We start from the raw sequence: 13,628 nt of genomic DNA, 5'->3' as shown, positions 1-13,628 counted from the left end.
TATATTTAAATGATTTAGCATGTTTTATCCAAGCTAAGAGGCTAAAATGGGCTATAGAGGTGGTGGCATGGGATGAGATGGTACACGATCAAAATACTTACCATTTAATTTTTTTTCCAATGGACTTTTTGAAGTAAATGACCCTAATTTTGATCAAGATAAAAAGATGGAGTTAGATGAGGTGAAAGGATAATATGATGAGGTATATAAGATTGAGGATATTGGACATTATAATTTGATGTGGTAGTGTAGAAAATATTTTCCTTAACCTTGGTAAGATTAAAAAAATGGGAAGTAAAGATAGAGATACGATATGGATAGGATAAGGGATGTATAATGGATGGTTTTAATAAGGTGAAGAAGATAGGATATGTTATGCTAGTTAAGATCCTTATACTTGTAAATATTTTGATTCTTTTATCCACAAGTAATCTATTAAATAATTTGGACATATAGAGGGTAGTGAATTAGTATAAGCCAATATCTCACTAGAGTATTCAACTAACTTCAATATTCACCACAAAAAAGAAAAGAAAAAAAACAAAAACAAAAACACATGAACACCAAGATTTTTATGTGTGGGAAATCCAAACTAGAAAAAAATATGATGAAAACTTTCCCACAAAGATAATTCATTGATTTATATAGTTTGATTACAAAGATACAAGGGTTGGGATTGAAAACTAGAGGCTTGCTATGAATACAACACTTAATACAGATGGGATCTCACTACTCCAAACTTGTAAACATAGACTCACTACTAAAGTAGCTAGACATTGCAAAGAACTTGTGCACCCAAGACTCAATGTCCTAAGGACAAGGTGAATACAACTCTTCATAATAGACAAATATAATTTCTCTTGATAATGTAGTCAATCTAGACAAAATTGTCAACCTCGACAACACATTGTTACTACCGTTTCTCCTCCACCATAATAGTAGCATAAATTGATTTATTCTCTTCTAAACTCTACTTATTGATCTCCAATGATTTACACATTACACCCACTCACTCTTTTTCCCAAACAACACATTGTACTTTTATATACAATATATATCATTAGAGTTTACTACAAGGTTGGTCATTCCAAAATTATATTATAATTAAATTACAATTCATCCATAACAATAATGCACTACAATAAGGTGTCGCACCAAAAGCATCCAAACCAAAAGACATATTATACCTAACAAACATCCAAACATGTAAGGGATTGTAATGCTTTGCTCGGGAACCCAAAAGAAATAAACCTAATATGTTACAAAGTTTACTGAACTATTTTTTAAAAAAGTTTAAACAATATCAAAGTAACAATAATGTGGAAGCAATATATACATACGCATCAAGAAGACGTAATCAATTACAAATATAGTTTCAATTCCTTAAGGGTTCTTTTACATTGAGTCACATTTAATGAAATTTATTAATAAGTTTAAGTCTCAATTACAATGTCCATAATCATAAAATGAATAAATACATAAATAGTCATCTAAGAAAATGCATAAGTACAACTAATAATATGAAAGCACTTCTAATGAATAACATCCACTACAAATGTCACAGGTTATGTGAAAATAGATACAAGTACATCAATATACAATACAATATCCCATAGGATCTTAAAACACATGATACATAGATACATCAAATGAATAGAAATCTTCAATATAAGAGGAAGAATGATAATGGTACCACTGTATCAAAGAGCATCCAACATTAGTCAATCTAAGGGAGACCCACATGGTAAGAATACACTACCTCTTGACTGCATGGTCACCTAATCAGGCTCTCACTCCCACCATGTAGGAGAGATACTATATGATCCACACACAGATAATGAAATCATAAAATAATCTTAGACAAGGAATCCTGATAGCCAAAACTACCTCGAGGGTAACACAAACTATTCAAGAAGAAGAGATAATCAAATCAAAAGGACACTCATTCTAATACTAACATCCAATACCAAGTCAACATATAAATACCAAGACCAAAAATATACAATTACCTCGAAATCAATATCAAGTGTCACAAACACAATGGCCAACAGATAACAATTGTCATCAATAAAAAGTAAACTACCAATCACTAACTCCAACAATAAAAACACCACCAATGAATAACTGATCAGTCATTAATAAAAGTCAATAGTCAACAATAAATGATGTCCAATCAATGAGTAACAATTCACAATGTATGCATCATCAAAAGTAATATCCAAAAAGTATACCACTAGAGGCATATATATAAAAAAAAACCATGAAGGAGACTCAGGCTACATACTATGGAGTGTCATCATATGAGTTAACTCTAAGGTTACCCTGGCAGTCTCTCAAGACCTTGAGCCCCTAGTGACTCTATGTGGAACTAGGATACCCTCTTGTGAAGATGAGGAAACTAGTCACACCTCTCAAGGTATCATCTCATCTCATCCTTAGTCTATATAAGCACTCAAGGCATGGATGAGGAAAAATTCTTATCTTTTTAATGTATCTAAAAGAAAAGGGATAGGCAAGATATTTTAATTACTATGTTATCACTTATTACACAACTTACAATGAGTTACCTTAGTAGCCACTTTGGGCCCCAACCCCCATTGCAAGCCACTCCCATAGACTTGCACCTAGACTACCTTCCCAAAAATCACCAACCATAATAGTGTACCATATCACAAGAGTAATATTGATCGAATTTGGTTCCTTAATAGGCAACCCAAAAAATAACATTGGTTCTCGAAACCCAAGTTCTCATAAATGCTCAATAGTATAAAGCTCATAAAATGTAAATCTCAATTCAAATCATAAAGTTCATCATGACATCCAGTCAAATAATCATAAAAAAAATCTAAAAAAATGCCTCTAGTGCACATCTTAACTTGGCCAACTAAACAACCCACCAAGAAAAATTATCAAGAAAATAAATATCACAAGACTATAAATAGAATATTAGAAAATACATAGTTTTCAACCACATGATTTAACTCCACCAATTTCTCTTGTTTAGTTTGGGTCATAAGGATGTGTTTAGAAATAAAGTAAGAATATACATGTTAATATAAATTGTTATGCTAATATACTTATTTAAAACAATAAGTATTTATATATCCAATCTTTTTGTGCATATAAAATATCATGCAATATTATCATGTTATTAATTTAAATAATCTTAAATCATAAATGATTTAATTAATAACATAAATGTATATTATTAGATATCAATAACATAAATGTATATTATTAGATTACATACTAATATCAGTTTCATTTCTACAATATTAATTTGACTTCTATTTAAGTCCAATATTAATTATTATTTTTCTTTTAATTCATAATGCAACTAGAGATAAAATTATAAATTTAATTTAATTATTTATAATTTATCTCATAAAGTCAAATAGTTATTAACTAAATGATTACAAAGTGAACTCTACCACAACTTTTCCTAAAATATAATAAAATTTTAAATATTTATTTATTAACTTCCCTCTTGCATTAATAATTATAAAATCATTTATATGCAACTAAGAGTTTAATTAAACTTAAATAATCACTAATACTAACATTCAGTTTATAACTAAATGAATATTATTTATTTCATTTAAAAATTAATAAATTATTATTACTATTATTTTTAAATAAATAAAACTGAAAATTAAATTATATATTTATAAAATAAAAATAAACATGTAATTAGTATTTTCGCATGTCTTTAATCTCTCAAATCATACAAGCATACTACACTTAGTTTTCTATTTTTAGCAAATTTGTTTTCACATGCATGTAACCTTACTATACTTAGCTTTCTATTTTTAGCATATTTTTTTTCACATGCATGTAATCATACTATACTTAGCTTTTTATTTTTAGCATAATTGTTTTCACATGCATGTATACGTTTAGTTACAATGTGCTTTCCTCTCAATTAATCTTTTACTTTCCAAATAAATATTGCAATTAAATTATTTAAGATGTAAGAAGAATATTCATCTATATTTAGAAAATTCATGATAATCACATAGTTCTAATGACAAATTTAAAGTTGAAATCCTAACTATTCAATTTATTGTTTTCTTTCAATTTTCAATAATCAAATTTTTGTTATATTAGAAAGGGGTTTATAAGAATACAATCACAATAATTTTCCACAATTTTTCTATAATTTTCCTAGTCAAGTTTTCTTGATTAATAAGTTTTCCTTTTTCAAAATTTACAACATAATTCTTTATTCAACTATCAATACAATGAATTGATAAGCAATATGTAAACACCTAGGAAGACGTGTGTAACGCCCCGCCAAGGGACCCAAAAGAATTAACCTAAAGTTTCACTAAGTTTGCTAAACATTTTTTTTTTAAAAGTAAGAATGTATAACATACACATCAAACACATAGTAGCGGAAGCAATAACATGTAATCATCGATAACCATACTTTGCAAGTTACATTTCTTAAGGATCCCAAGACGTTGAGTCACGTTTAAATTTAATTAATTCTAAGTCTAACAACTATCACATACATATGAAAGAATAATCAGAAGTCCCATGTCCATATAATACATTTGTTCTGAATGCCTCTTGGAAAATTAATTCGGAATGCTCAATCATCCACTGTACAAGTCACAGGGTATGAAAGGCTTAAAAGAATATACATATGTAAAGATAAAGATACAACATCCTCAAATCCATGATACAAAGTACAGTAAAAATATATGAAACTATTCACTATACATGATACATCCATACATCCATAATGATAAAACATCTATCATAAAATCTAACCATCCATCATAATAATCCAAGAACATAGTGAAGATAAAGGCCAATCACGAAAACTCTAGCCACGGTGACCACGAAACGGATCTCAATGGTAAAAGTAAAAAGCACTACCACCTGACCGCGTGGAACCTAAATGGTCCACTCCCACCGCGCTGAGGAGATAGTCTCAAGTCCCAAATAGGATAACAAAACTTATAATCATTAATACTCTCTAAGTCCAAGAAATCCTATAAGTATGCTAACTCAAGGGTTCCTAAAAAGATCGACATCTAAACCCAGAGGTACCACAAGACACGTAGGAAACCTAATATGCAAGCGAGAAAGTGTCATCGCAAAAGTCACGTAGAAGTTACCCGAGCAATCCCTTAGGAATCCCGGGTCCCTACTGATCCCTGTGGCCACTAGTATCCTCTCGTACTGACGAGGCATACTATGGAATGCAAGGTCGTAACCAAGCGTTCTCTCTACCCCATCCTAGTCTGTACTAGCACTCAAGGCATGGGAGAGAACATACAATTATCTTGTTAGGTTCATTTTCCCTCATTTAGTGTAAATGTTTTCACTTATTAAAACAACTTACAATGGGTTACTCCAGGCAGCCTCTTAGGGCCCCGATTCCCATTGCAAGCCACTTCCCGACACTACACATAGATAACCTACCCTAGGCTCATGAAATCACAAATCAAAGAATCAAAATAAAATTGCCTCAGTCCTATACAAGCGACTGAAAACATTATAAAAGATAAGCCACAATAATCACATCAGTTCTCATGAGCAACTGACAAGCATCAAATAATAATCATATGATCACAACAGTTCTCTATCAGCAACTGAAGGCATCAATGATAAATCACAATATCCAATGGTTCTCTAATGAGCAACCAGAAAGTATCCCAAAATAAATCACAATACTAATCGAAGACTTCGAAATGGTCAAGTCAAAACATGACATCATCAAGAACATAACAAACACTTCAGTCCTCTCAAGCGACCGAAAAGAAATCCAAGTATAACTGATCGAGACTCAAAAATGGTTATCAAATATAACTGATTGAGACTCGAAAATGGTTAAGTTAGGTATCTCAAATACATACACCTCAGCCTCACACAAGGAAACTGGGAAGCAATAACAAACAGTAAATACATCCATCATAGAGCACACTATCACATTACCTTGGTTGGTTTGAAAAGATCGAGAACAAATCATCATAACCTCACATTCACAAACCCAGGCCTCTGGTAACAACCTAAACTGGTTAATACTAGAACAACCCCAAACACAGATAGTATAACAAAACAATATAGTATGATTCAGTTCATAGTTCGGGTTTGTTTCCATAATACACCCTAAGGTTTAAGTTTGAAATTCTCAGTTTGAGTTTCAACGAACGTTTTTAATGTAAAGGTTTTTCACTATTACCCTTATAATTTGTTATTTAATCTTCATTTAATATTAACTCTTTTAATATTTTCAGATATTACTTTATCCATAGTTAATTAAATAAATTAATATTTTATTTAACTATAAAAGCATTTAATATTATAAAATTATTAATAATATATATATATATATTTTAAATTAAATAATAATAATATTAGTTAAAACAATTTTTATTTAAAACATTAAAAAAAATCGATTAATAAAAACTAAGTCAAAATTTATTATTATTTTTTTCTTTTAAAAAAAAAAAGGATCGGCGTGTTTAAAGGCCCGCCGGCTTGTCATACACCTGCGGCCACAGGTGTTACTGCTGCTGCGCAACAGTACCACCTGCTGCGGCAGCGTGGGAGTGTTGGGACGTGGGAAGTGGTGGCCCCGCCCCACCCCAAAACATATAAATATATATATATATATTTTTAAACTTTATTTTAATATATATACATAAAATAATTATGTATATTTTAAATTAATTTTATTTAATTTTATTAAAACAATATATATATATATATATATATATATATATATATATATATATATATATATATATATATATATATATATATATATAAAATAAATTATGTTTATTTTAAATTAGTTTTATCTAATTTTATTAAAACAATATATATATATATATAAAATAAATTATGTTTATTTTAAATTAGTTTTATTTAATTTTATTAAAACAATTTTTCTCCAAGGAAAAATTATATATAATATATATATATATATATATATATATATATATATATAAATTGGAACTTTCAATTTTTTATTCAAAACCCTTACCCAATTAAATCTTAATTTCTTAATCTAGAAAACAAGGGTTCTAATAACTCTTCCAGTCTCCATGGATACAAAATTTATTGACGAACAATTAATAAATTCACAATATTGAAAGGTTAAAATTTTCATCACAGAGAATTCAGATTTACAAACCCCAGACACGAAGAAGACAGGAAAGGATAATTGCGTATTAAATCGATAATAAAAAACACAAGACCCTACCTGATCCTGATGCTATTATGCAATCTCCAGGAACTGTAAGAGAATTCGCTTCTCTTAATAACCTTCCTCTGGAAAACTTTCTTGGTATCAGCCTTCTAAAATTCGCTTCCAAAAGTAGTCTCCCAAAAATTCCCGTCCAAATATGTGGCCCAATTCCTGTTTTTTTTTCAAGAATAAACCCCCAAAGTTGTGATAAGCAATTTTCTCCTCAAATCGGGGCACTAATTGTGCATTCACCCGAGAAGACTCTTTGCACAACTGAGTTAACTCCAAATTAACCTTTATTCTCTTTTCTTTTAATTTTGCATTCATCTTTTATGCACAATAAGTTGATTTATTAAATAACTTTATTTAATATTCCACTTGACTTCTATTTTAAATTAATTTATTACTTTAATCTCATGTGCACTTCATGAAATTAAAATAACATTATTAATTTCTATTATTTAATCTTTTAATTTATTTCTCATATTTAAACTCATGCTTAGATCATGCGATCTAGAATTCTTAATAATTTTATATCTTTCAACTTTTTAAATTAATTTTAGAAACTTAATTGATAACATATTTAATTAATTTAATTAACAATAATATTTAGCATTTATTTAAAAATGAACTCTAAATATATTATTGTTAAATTAAATAAATATTATCCTGTTCTAAATTTATCTTTGAACTTTAATTTCCAAATTTAATTCTTTTATTTAATTAATTTCTCAATTAATTAAATATTAAAGACATCATATTAATTCTTCATTAAATTAAATCATTAATTAATCTTTTTAATTAGACTTAATTAATAGAAAACACATCAAGGAATCATATAACAACATACGAAAATCCATCATAGAAAAACACATAATAAATCAAACAAAAAGGGTTATAATCATGAAATTACATCCTTTGATGCATTCAGAGGGTACTTAACTTAGATACTTGTCCTAATTATCAATTAGGACAATTGGCTAAAGGGTTTAGGATTTGGATTTAAGAGTTTATCTCCCCTCTCTTACCATTGAGACAATGCGATAGGGTATGCTCATCCTGGCAATTCAGGGAAGTCGATACTCGGTACCTGCAACCTGCATAAAATCCACGCATGTACAAACACAATATTTTAAGCTAAATAGACAATGGTAGGAAGTGGTGCATCGTGTAGATCCCGACTAGCAGGTGACTACGACTCCCTTCCTTAACCACATCAGAAACACCATACATAAATAAAACAAACACACACACCATACACATGCAGTATGGGGTAAGTATCCATAAGAAGCACATGTGATAATAAACCATCTAACTAATCATCATCGATAACTGAAACCATTGAATAATCATCATAGATGCATGAAATATAGAGTACCAAGTAATCTCATCATATAATAAACTGATTGTAAAACAACATCTGATAATCTCTAAAATAATAATACTAATCATCAAACATAAATTGGCCTAAAAGAGTTTGGCAATGATAATAGAAATGCGACTTAGGGGCAGGCACTACAACGTGAAGTAGATAGATCTTTCAATAAAATTCTACAATAGGTTTTCAAATCCTGCCTCAAAACCACAGCTAAAATCTGAGACAATCTATGAATGCATGCAAATCCAAACCCTCTAAAACTTTCAACAATTCTTTTGATCCAATTCTGAATTTTCGCTCCAAAAATGTCAAAACCACAGCTAAAATCTGAGACAATCTATGAATATATGCAAATCTAAACCCTCCAAAACTCTCAACAATTCTTTTGATCCAATTCTAAATTTTGCTCCCCAAAACCTATGTAATTGCAAAATGAGCTCTAGATCTTTGATAAATAGTTCTCCTCTAAATTGAGGCTCTGATTGTGCAATCATGAAAGAGAACTCACTGATGAATTACTATTTATTACTTTATTACCTTTTACCTTTTCATGCACAACTCTTTTAGATATTTAATTATAAAATATCTTAATTTAAATAATTAACTTTCTCTCTTTAATTAATCTTCGAAGCATCTTTAATAATATATTTATTAATTTAATTAATAACATTATTTAGAGTTTATTATTAAAATAAAACTCCTAAATAATTATCATTAAATTAAATAAATATAACTACGCCACAATTAGAACTATAACTTTATTTTTAAATTTTATTATTTTAAATTTTATTTTCCTTTAGTTTATTAATTAGTGCAAGCACTAATTAAATCATAGTTTATTATTTAAATTAATAATGATAATCAAAGCTCATTGTTTAAATGCAACTCTAATTTAATTATTATTAAATAAATAATTATAATAAAGCAATAGTAAATCTTTAATATTTAAATTCTCTTTTTGTTTGACATCTTAAATTAAACTTTTAAATCAAATCTTTTAAACTGAAGTACATATTTAATTAATTTATAAATAATTAAATATCATCATATTCTAATTTCTCTTTAATCAAATTTCTAAATTAAGACTTTTAAACTAAAGCACATATTTAATTAGTTTTTTACTTAATTAAATATTTCATTCTTTAATATTTTCTTTTTAATCAAATAATATTTAATTATATGATTAACTCAAATATTATAATTAAATCATTTACCAAATAAATCACATATCAAAATCCACATAAAAGTAGAATTACCAAAACAGACTAAAACTCAAAATCAAATAACACATACAAAGATAAACTCGCGGGTTTTAAAAAAGGTGGAAAGTCAATTACGAGTCGTCCTTGCAAGACAAGTATTTATGCTATGGTTGGGATTGGACCTAAATGTTATCTTCCCATTCTTAAAAAGCTATTGTGATAGGGCATGCTCATCTTGATAATTCAAGGAAGTCGATGCCTGATACCTACATTCTGCATAAAAGACGAGCATGCACATGTGTATAAATATATCTAAACTAAACAAGCAATGATAGGAAGTGGTACATCATGTAGATCTTGACTAGTAGGTGACTACGACTCTATCCCTTAACCAAATCAAACATGACAAATAGAAAGATAAAACAGACACACGCACCATACACATGCAAATGTGGGGTAAGTACCATAATAGTTATAAGTCAAACATCAAATGCTCAAATAAAATAATGCATCGTTACGAATATGAAGTAATCATCATTTGACATTGCTATGAAAGGAGTCACATTTATTAACTACGAATCATTAAAGCATCATTAATGCACCAGTAATCATAATTATTAAACAACACATGACATATAGTCAACTAAGTAATCATTATTGATATATCTCTAGCCCAAGTTATGAAATAATATCCTTGAAACTAACACATCCATGAAATGGGTATTAAAGAGTTTGGTAAATATAATGGAAAAACAAACTATAGGTGGGCACTAGAGGGACACAAATTTAAATGCATAGGTCCCACATAATATGAACCCATCTGGATAATAGATAAATATTATTGATAATATCATGATGAAAAATATGAAGCATGATCCACTCCAAGAGAGGAAGGGACCATGAGAACACTACCCATAGCTCAATTCCAAATGTATAATTGTGGAACAATGTCTATCACCAAATCAAACATGTAGTACTACACTTCTCTAAGAACCACATAATTTTCTAACAATGATGAGACCTTCACATGCAATTGTAAGATCCACATGCTAGGTCATAAACCATATCACTTGCTAATAGGCTATGTTATAAATCATCATAATAAATTTTGGACCAAACCACAAAATTATCATAACTGCAACATTTAATGAAACTATTTCCATATTACGAGGGATAGATTTTGGATCACTTAGAATCATTACAACAAAGACCAAGACCTAAATACAATTCAAATCACATTTGCATATTTTTAACATTGATTTTTGGAACATAAACCTTTATGAAAACACACCTAAATGAATATTAAATCCAACTGCATAAATGATGCAAGGAGGGTTCAAAAAGCTAGGCCAAGATGCAAACCTAACTATCCAAAAACCTTGTAGAGTAAACACAATAGAAGCCAACAACATAGAGAGCAACACCAAGGAGAGAAGGAACAACAAACACATTTATTGATTTATCCAATTATCAACATGCATGCCTAGCTGTAAGGCCTTCTGGGTTACGGCCAAATGCAAAATACAACATTAGAACCACTATGCAACTTCAAATTCACTCTCCATGAACATCTTCCTTGAAATCTCTAAGTGATACCTATCCTAGAACTAAACACCCTTATTTATACTTGTCAAAATGATTTATAGAAGATTCTAGATCATTACATAATAGAAAGGCCAACCTTAAAATGATCTACACACATCCCAAGACGAGATCCTAACATTAAATCCATGATCCAAATTAAATACATAAGTCTGCTTAATCTAAGAACCAATCACAGACAAAATCAGTCAAAGAAGGAACCGAGCATCAACAAATGTCAAGTTCACTTAGCACATGAATGAACACTTGGACAACACTAGACAACTCAGCCAACATTGAACAACTTGGTAGAAACTAGATCTTGATAGTAATTGGAACTCGACAATAACTAGAACTTAGTAGTAATCGGTAGAATGAACAAAAATGAGCAGGATTACAAGGCAACCCAAGATGCTCTTGCATGAGACAACCAGAGTTCAAAGAAATGATTCTCCTAAATCATTGAGATGTCACAACCTGAGCTAAATCCAACTTAAATTGAAAAATCTATGTAGCATCTTCAACTGGTATGTTCTTCCATTTCAACAAATATTCATAGTAATATTTTTCTCTTATGGTTTTACCAACTCTCTGATCCAATATCTGTTCAACCTCTTCAATCTGCTTCTTAGGATAATCATCTGGGATAACAACTTCATCATCTGACTCATGATAATTATATAAATAAATAATATTGAATATAAGAGATATATCCATGTCAATAGGTAACTCAACTTCATAAGCATTACCACCATAAAACTTCTTCAAGATCTTACAAGGTCCAAACTTCTTCATTTTTAGCTTATTGTATGTTCCAACAAGAAATTTGCCTCTCTTCAAATGAACCATCACTTCAAAAACATGATGTCTCCTAGACTTATCAAAATTCTCCTTATACTTATGATTACTTTGTTTCATCCTCAACTTCACTTCCTCATACAAAGACTTTATAAAACCAACACATTCTTCCTCTAGGTTGCATTCCAATAACAATCTCAAAAGTTATTTTTTTTTGTACTCCTATTGACAGAATTATTATATGCAAATTTATCTTGTGCCAATACCATATCCCAATTAATCGGCTTATCTCCAACTAAACATCTCAACAAATTACCCAAGCTTCTATTCACAACCTCTGTCTGTAGATAGAATGTAGGACTAAACTTCAACTTAGTATCCATCTTCTTCCAAAAAGTCCTCCAAAAGTAACCAAAAAACTTACTGTCTTTGTCAAAAATAATACTTCTTGGCAATCCATGCAATCTAACAATCCCTTTGAAGACAATATCAACAACGTGCACAACATATGATGTCTTCTTACATGATATAAAATGTGCCATCTTAGAAAAATCTATCTACAACAACAAATATAAAATCATATCCCCTTGTTATCTTAGGTACTCCAAGAACAAAATCCATACTGATGTCACTCCAAGATTTCTCAAGAACATAAAGAGGTGTATACAATCCAATATTTTGACATACTCCTTTTGCAACTTCACATATTCCACAACTCCTTACAAACTTTTGAACATATTTATACATCTATGGCCAATAATACTTATCCTTAAGAAAACTCAATGTCTTATCAATTCCAAAATGTCCAGCCAAACCACAACAATGCTTTTCCTTAATCAAATTAACCCTCATAGAATTTCTTGGTATACACAACTAAATTCCTTTGAACAACATACCTTCTTGAATGAAATACTCATTAAACTTACTTAGTTGATTTGATATATTTGGTGCTCTGTACTCTCTCTATGCCTCAGAAAAATCAGGGTCAGTATCATACAATTCCTTTATTTCATCAAAACCAAGAACTTCAACCTTCATCTCGTTCAACAAAGAACATCTTCTACTCAATGTATTAGCAAGTTGATTAGTAACTCCACTTTTTTATACTTTATCACAAATGTGAAACTTTGCAAGTACTCAACTGAGTTCATATGTCTCTGATTCAACATATGTTAACTTTCTGATGCAGGAGCATCCAGAGGTATAAGGGCAATCCTGTGTCACCCAAAAAAAATGTACTTAGACTTAGTTTCTATTTCATGTGTTTTCATTTCTGGATACCCATTTGGGTCAAATAAAAGTTCCAACTCTCACAGTTCCACTATCAGTGTTCTAGGATAGAGTATTTGAACACAATGGGATACCTGTAAATGCCAAAAAAATAGGAGTATGTAATTGAGCCATCATTTTGGTGAACTAGGAGCTGTAAATTGGCCAGATGAATGTAATTGCAATTTAGAGCATT

This window comes from Cupressus sempervirens, chromosome 11 (genome assembly GCF_028749045.1).
Source record: "Cupressus sempervirens isolate cs-2001-9-10 chromosome 11, ASM2874904v1, whole genome shotgun sequence".
NCBI lineage: Eukaryota > Viridiplantae > Streptophyta > Pinopsida > Cupressales > Cupressaceae > Cupressus > Cupressus sempervirens.
The sequence above is the reverse complement of the archived record's forward strand: the minus strand, read 5'-3'. Positions refer to the sequence as shown.